The sequence below is a fragment of the Alosa alosa genome, chromosome 13 (assembly GCF_017589495.1).
Source record: "Alosa alosa isolate M-15738 ecotype Scorff River chromosome 13, AALO_Geno_1.1, whole genome shotgun sequence".
Classification (NCBI taxonomy): domain Eukaryota; kingdom Metazoa; phylum Chordata; class Actinopteri; order Clupeiformes; family Clupeidae; genus Alosa; species Alosa alosa.
The window spans coordinates 18,260,063-18,268,141 of NC_063201.1; positions in this window are offsets into that span (position 1 = coordinate 18,260,063).

Consider the following 8,079-nt stretch of genomic DNA (forward strand, 5'->3'; position numbering starts at 1 on the left):
CATGCCATTTTTTCCCCCAAGAAGTCGCAAATTCATGGAGGTTTCTCTCCTGATGTTTTGATCCATTGACGTCAAACCACTGGGTCTTTTGGCAAACCGCAGAAAATTGTCCTTGGTAGGTTTGTCTTCATTTGGATGAAGAGCATCTCTGCACGCAGCAGTGTGGAGCCATTGTTGGTAACGTTAACTCGAGTCTGGTCAGTGTACCCCTCAGCCTCATTTTTTTGTTTATTTATTTATTGATGTTTTACTGTTTTTTTTTTGTAGTTTATTTCTTTATACTTTCACAGTACCCCCGTCCTGAACCCCTCAGCCTCATTTTGGCCTCATTCTGGTTTCCGGGTTAATAAGGCAAATGTCATAGCCCACGTCACGCTTCCTGTCATCACAGTGATTGCTGTTCTCTAGCAGTGATCATGATTTGTTCTTGTGGTCTTAGTTGATTTATGTCATAAAGCAAGGAATTGCACAACACAAAAAATTGCAGTAAACAAGGCAATGCAAACCTAGAGACATCTGCTGACGTGATATCTGCTGATGACTTGACAGTTGGAGCTCATTTTTAACACAGAAATGCAATGTTGTGGTATTCTCTGACGTATTTACTGCTTCTCTCAGTATCAAAGTTCAGACTCCATCTTACCTTGTGTGAATATACTGATCTCAACAGTGGCTCTTAGCTGGCTCTCAAGACATGCATGTGGCAAGGTAGAAGACTTTTTAGTGGTGAGGGGAAGGAAAGGGGCAAGAGCAGGATTGAGTTTCTGTCTTTTGTTCTTCCCTTTCATGTGGTGCCAGCCTCTTAGACACCAACCAGCATTGTCTACATTTACAGTGAGATTACAGTTTAATTTATCCAGAGAGACGGAAAGTTAACTAACTTCAGGGACAGTTCCCCTGGACCAACAGGGTTAACTGCCCTGCTCAGGGGCAAAATTGACACAATTGACCAATGAACTGATATGGTCTGGTCTCAAGAGGTTTTTTCCCCTTTGCCACTTCAATGCTCACACTGCCTCTATTGCATTGTATTAATACTATTTAAAAGAGACTCATTTGTAATATGTAATTCCTCCTGAAACCGAGGTGTTGTGTTAAAGCTGCTTAACTGAACATTAGGGTAGTGGTGTCGGACATCAACAGAGGGTCTACTTTTCTCCACCAAGCTCTCTCGTTCAATAATACTGCTTATTTTATGACATAGATATGTGAAAATGTTCACTTCTCGTATACACATGCACTGTTCTTTCAGACACCAGAAATATAGTCATTGTGTTTCTTGTACGTATAACATAGACTTTCCAGTAATCAAAATTCCCGTCTTGGTGTTGCTGGAAGAGTGACATCACAATTCTGCATCCCAAACCATGAAAGCTTTTCATTAATTACACTTGAGAAAAACACATGATATAGACCCTGTAATTATGCCATAACATGCAATGTAACACAGTTGCATACTCAATTCTAGTCAGAATATGAGTCTGATACTGCTCCATTGGGACATAATTATGGGGCGTGTTTCAACCGATACAGGGGGGAATGCCTCTGCACTCAATTGGACAGACCTAACCAATCAGAGCAATGAACTAGCTTACCGTGAGGTGTAGGAAGAAAACACACAAACCATCCTTCTTCTCCACAAATGCCTTGTTTTCTGGTCTTTTGTAAAAGTTAGTGCCGTCAATAACTCCTAGCCTACAACACTCATTAGCGAAATCTAAGAGATACGTAGTAGGGTAGGCTATTAGGAAAAAACGGATAGCCTATATCCTCTGTTTTTAAAAATAATTCTGTTGAACACTGATATGCTACAAACATGTTAAACAGCTGGGAAAGGCTGTCGCAAATCCCTCGAACAGGTGGTCAATCAGAGATTTCAAACGAATGAGGGAACATGTCGCAATGCAACAGCGCTGTTTTCCCTCGATGAAAGTGAAATCACAAGTTTTCCCACATCTCGACTTTGGCCAAAGTTTTCAGAAATAATTGTTTTCAGTGATAAAACCTCATTAAATAAAATGCATTTTCCATATGGGGTCTTAAAAGCCATGTATCCTTCTAGCCACAGCGTTTTTGTTTCAAACATAAGCCTAATCTAAGCGTGCTCATGACGTGATAGACCAAGCGCTGTTGCTCACCTGTCCATCATCGTAAAGCCCGATTTGATTGGTCCGCCTGATCTAGGGCGAGCATACTTGCTCCACAATGGAGCAATGCCAGACCGAACTTCCCGACCTCAAATGTTGTGGGCGGGACTAAGTTCGGAATGGCACCCAGGCTAACAGTTGCATGTAATTAACACTGTTCTTTTATAAACCCATCACTTAACCCAGTCCAAACTCTAACATTTATTATATCAATGTCCTGTGCTTGTGTACTTGGCAGTAGAGGTACACATCACACATGACTTCCTTTCACTAGATATTAATAGTTCCTGATGGAAAATGATGCCTTCATGATGACTGTAAACTCGGAGGACACAACTGTAAAAATCCTGACCTCCACAAAAAGTGTGTTCATTGGATCAGCTCGGAAAACAAATATGGATCCCGGCCAGTAACATGATTGCTTTTTTGTGTTGTCTATACAGGAAACACATAAATAAGTTGTTGGAACTACTTATGGTTGAGCAAAAAAGAGAATATCTTAGGTGAATGTTTCTGTTGGTAGTTTTAATTTAGTGATGAATTACCTTGCCTTTTTGTATTGACAGGGAAGTTTGCCGCTTGTTGTGTTGTTCCAAGGGAGGCCGCCATGGCTGGAGAACATGATTGTGACGTCAATTCAGGTGCTTCGGTGGGGACAAGAGTTCAGAATTTCCGAATATCCGGTCGGCATGAAGGCGGCATGACTCATGGACACCTAATATTATTGTATGAACTCTTATTGGGCCTATGGCAGGAAAAGGCCCCTATTAGATACAAGACCTCATTATCCTATCTAAAATCTAATTACAAATCTGCTGACTGTTGCTACCCCATCTCTCTCCCTGAGCCATCAGTCTCATCTGAAAGGGAACTGGCAAGGATGGGTTACTGAACAGGCCCAAGGGCTCAAGGGGCCCTGAAGCTCAAACCTCTGTGTGAAGTCACTATGTTCTCCACCCCTGATATCTGAACCACTCAGTCAAATAATGCGGGTTATGTTATGTGATGTGAGTCTTAATAGAGCCCCTCATATATGGGTATATTTCAACCCTGATATTTGAATGGGGCCCCACAGTCAAATAACACATGTGACAATCATGCTTTGTAATAGCCATGTAATAGCCATCTTTTGTCACAGCAAGATGCCTCAAATCTGTTGATGCATGTCATATTTGTAAGCCTCAATCTGTCCATTTCTTTCCACAAAATTTGGCAGAAGTCATAATTTAAGGGGTTATTTTTCATTTTTTTCTACCCCCCTACCCTACCATTGCATCCTCAGGTGGGCAGGGGGGCCTTTTTCATGTCTGTGCCCGGGGGCCCAGTGGCTCATAATCCATCCATGGGCGCTGGGGTCACGCGGCTCTCGTGCAGACAGTGAAGGCAGCAGCTAGCCCAGACAAATGAAGCAGTTGCAATAAATAGCAGATTTAGAAAGCAATCTTACTCCAAACCAAAGGATTCTGCATGTATTAAATTTGATAGATTCATGTAACAACGGTCATGGACAGGAAGCCCCATGTGCTCCTGAAAGCCATCCAACATTATAAGAGTGAGAAATACTTCACTAATGACTTTTTTTCCCTCTCCCTCCATCTCGATTAAACTCTCCACCCTACTCCACCCTGTTTGACTTTTTCACTTCTATGAGGGTGGGATGTGTGGGTTGTTTGTTTCGCAGTACAAAGGTGGTGGGTCACTCTATCGGTATTCTCTTCATCCATTCCCAGAGCTACATACAGTCTCCCCAGCTGTGAGGTGCCGTGATAGATGATGATTGTTGTGTCAGCCCAACGTGCACTGCCTTTACATGAACAGGGGAGTGTGCTTAGCACAGCATCGCACGGCACGGAAAAGATGGTTGTATTTAACAGTGACACGGAATGACCCCTTATTTACTAATGGGAAACTATTTCCCATCACAACGGATTGATGAGGTTCTCCTAACAGAGTTGACAACCCACTGGCATATCGGCAGAGGCACAAGCATGCAGACAAATGAAGTGGGGCTGTGCTGTGAACTAACAGATAAAGAGTTCCTGTCAAATAGAATGAGGAATATCCAGTGAAGTCTTAAAAAACTCCATGGAGCAAAGGAGGAGCATTGAACATCAAAGAGGAACCATTGACAGCAAACTGATTTTAAATGATCTAACTAACCCCAGTGAGCACAAGGCCACAGCAGGGGTAACACTGTTCTAGAAGGGTGAAAGGTCTGCCTACTAGTTAGCCAAGCCTCTACGTTGTCTGTAAGCATCCCCAGATACCCCAAAACGTACAGTTAGTTACGTTGAGATATAATCTGCAGCAGCCTAAGCCTGAACAGAACAGTGACATACAGCCACCTTGTAAGTAAAGAAGGATAGCCCAAGAGAGAGCTGCAAAATAAATGAAAGTCCAAAATGAAAGCTTGTTGTAAAACCACAGTTTCCCCCCAAGAAAGGGCCATGGTGTTTCACATAAACAATTAAATTAGCCGATTACTTGTTCAGACTCCCCCCACAAAGGCCCTAATGCAGTGTGGCAGGAATTATAAACATTTTTGTTTTGTCAAAGTCATCCAAGCTTCTCTCAATTACTCAGACACCAGATGCAGAGGATGCTGGGAGCTAAAAGGTTTTCGACCTTTTCTGAATCGGCAGCGCTGCACACATTTTGATAAATGATCAAAACAGGTTTTTAAGAGTAAGATATTCCATTTCAACATGCAGTGGCACCCCCCCGATTGGACATGACTCGTCTAATAATTGTGTGAATGCGTTTGTGGATAATATTTCAGAGCAGCTCATTAGCCAAGGATCTGGTTTTGGTCAAGAGCAGAGCACTGTCTCGCTGAGGGAGAACAGCCTTTAGCCGGCCTGACTAAACAAGTGGAGACGGATTGTCGTCGGGATGGCCTGAACTCCCCCACTGATAGGTCTGCATGGGAGAAGCCCTAGACCCAGCAGCCGGCTGTAATGAAGAGGCCTTTTCACGGAGCTTAACTCCAGTACTGCTGAGGTGCTGACAGAACTCTTGTCTTGGATACTTAAGGAGGAGATATGTAGTCTCTTTCTCTCTCATACAGAAATAAACACACACACACACACACACAGCTAAGTTGGCCTTAGGACACACTATGAGACTATCTGATTCAAGCCCTCACTTTCAAATCTGATTGACTGCTGAATGGGAGAACTGTCACAATGATGCCCAGATATATCAGCCAAAATAAAATAAAGAAAAAGGGCATTCTATTATCTTTGCAAAGCTGTTAACTCTTGAAAAACGTACATTTAAAGTAAGCAAAACCTGTACATACATTTTCAAAGGAAATGCAGGAAAATGTCAAGCCCACAGACTTATTTCTGTTGAGTTTGGAGCCTGCCCTTGGCTATGATTTTGTCTATATGTACTTCTAAGCTTACAGTACACATACTCAGGCTTTGAATGCATGCTTATTCATGCTACGTTTTTACTAGTAGGGATAGTAGACTTTGTGCAAGAGGACCAGAAAAGTTGACACACGGCACATACAAACAGTACTAGCAATTGGGGCAAAGCAGAGGATTGGAGATTAATTGCTGGCTGATATGGAAAAGCCACTTGAAGTCCCACAGTGTTTTGCGACTGCTATGAGACTACACATGGTATTGTGCCTACTCTGAATGTGTGTACATTGCTTACTTTATAAATTCCCTTTGAAGAAGTGATTAAGGACTCATTAAGAGGAGGAAGCTGAAGTACACTAGATGTGAGGGAACCAGATTGGCAAGCACACACCAGTGGAATTGTCTCAGGCTGCTGAAAGAGTGAGACAGCGGTTATGGCTGAGGCACTCACAAATACTTGGAGATGTGAAGATGTAGGCCTACTTAATAAGGGGCATAAGGTGACATAGATAGAACCACCAGCAAATGGGTCCCAATATCTGAAGAACCTGTTTGGACCTGCATTTGGTCATGATGTCTGTGGGGCCCCTCTCAGTGGTGTGTATCTTAAAGAGTTGTCTTCATGTTGCATCCATCCATACATCGTGGGTATGGAGAGGGATGGGTCTAAATGTGTTGAGCCTTCTGGAGGTGTTTTAATTCCGTAAAAGACTGACGAAGGAAGGTGCTGACTTGACACATCCAGTGGCATGCTCCCAGAGGCACCTTTGTTTTAGGTGTTGTAAAGTATTGACATTGCTCTGATGATTTAGTGCACACTCTGGTGTTATAATAATTATTGGTTCGTTGCCAAGTTCTTGGGGTATGAGTATTTGCACAGTGAGGCACAGCTGTACTAATACATGAACCTCCATTGGTGTAATTGTGCCATGGTATGTACAGTAAGAACAGACTAACCTGGAAGCCACCGCAAATTTAATCTCGCCCACAAAATTTGAGGTTGATGAAATTCGGTCTGGACTTGTTCCATTGAGAGGCAACTATGCCCGAACCAGAGCAGTTAGAACCGACTGCTCCAATCAAATTGTCTGGGCAGGCTTAATACGATGATGATCTCCTCGTCACCTGGGTGCGCTTCAGTTGATTTCTTTTACAACAAAAAGCCTGTCCATAGAGAAGCTAGACATTTAGATTTCGCTATCACCTCTGTTGTACAGGATATTAACAGTGTAATTAAAAACTGATCACGAAACAGTGTTAAGGCATTTGTCGAGAAGAAGGATGGTTTGGCTGTTCTCCCTACAGGATTCACAGAAGCCTATTTCGTTGCTCTGATTAGGTCTGTCCAATTGAGTGCAGAGGCATTTTCCCCCCTTCTATCGGTTGAAACACAACCCATAATCAAGTCCCAATCATGCAGTATCAGACTCAAATTCTGAATAGAATTGCGTATAGCTACATCAGGCTATGAACAGACAACACATGGACAAAAATGTAAAAAGAATTGCAGAATGGCAAGCATGTCTTGCATGATTTTACCTTAGCTTGTCATCACCATTTCATTTCATCCATTCCCTTTCCGGCTCCACTATTGAATTTCTTTGTTGCTGCACAAATAGTGTTTTGAGTTGAGAGTTTTTTGGCTAGTACATGCTGACTCAATGTGCTGACCCAATTTGCCATTTGCCCCCACACATACAACAAATAGCAAGGAACCCAACATCTTTTCCTGTGTACGCACAAAAACAATCTGACACCTCATTTAAATGGAGTAAGAATAGTGTCCGTTTACTGGAAAAGGGATTGCAGACTGTAAATGCCAAATGATGGAATCAAGAAAATTATGAATAAGAGTGTGTCATTAAGTGTCTGTGCATGTGTGTGTGTGTTTGTCTATGTGTGTGCATGGTTTTGTGTGTGTGTCTTGTGTCCATGTGTGCAAGTGTATGCGTGTGTGTCTATGAGTGTGCACACGCACTTGCGTGTGTGTGTGTGTAACGGAGACAGAGTTGAAACACATACAAACGAGACCAAACAGTAAATCTCTAAAACTAATGAAAAACAAGCAGTGGGAGATGCAGGCTGTGCTGAAATTACAGCCCTTGTTTTGTCACGGGGATGTGCTCCCATAATGTGCTTTATCCTCTGTTTATTTTGCCCCTGCAAACCCACCCTCACAAAAATCTCCATGTTGTTTAGTTCGCAGCTTGCTGCAGCTACAATTTTCACACCACATAAATCACAGCATTATCTTTTTTTTTGGCAGAAGGAAAGTGCACACATGGGGAGCTCTCTTATAAAAAATGGTGTTTATGGGAGCCAATCTGTACGATGTAATCTACCATTTAAACTGAGATAAGCCACAATAAACGTAATATTTATATCTTCAGACCTACTATTTTGTGAAACATTCTGTGGACTATTATATGTAATCAATATTCAGACATTCCTGCATGTAACTCAGCTCATTTACTACTGTTGTACATTTCTTGTGGTATTTGACAGACTGGAGTGCATCAATGTATCACTGGTCACCCCTACTTTTTAGACTGTGGAACTGG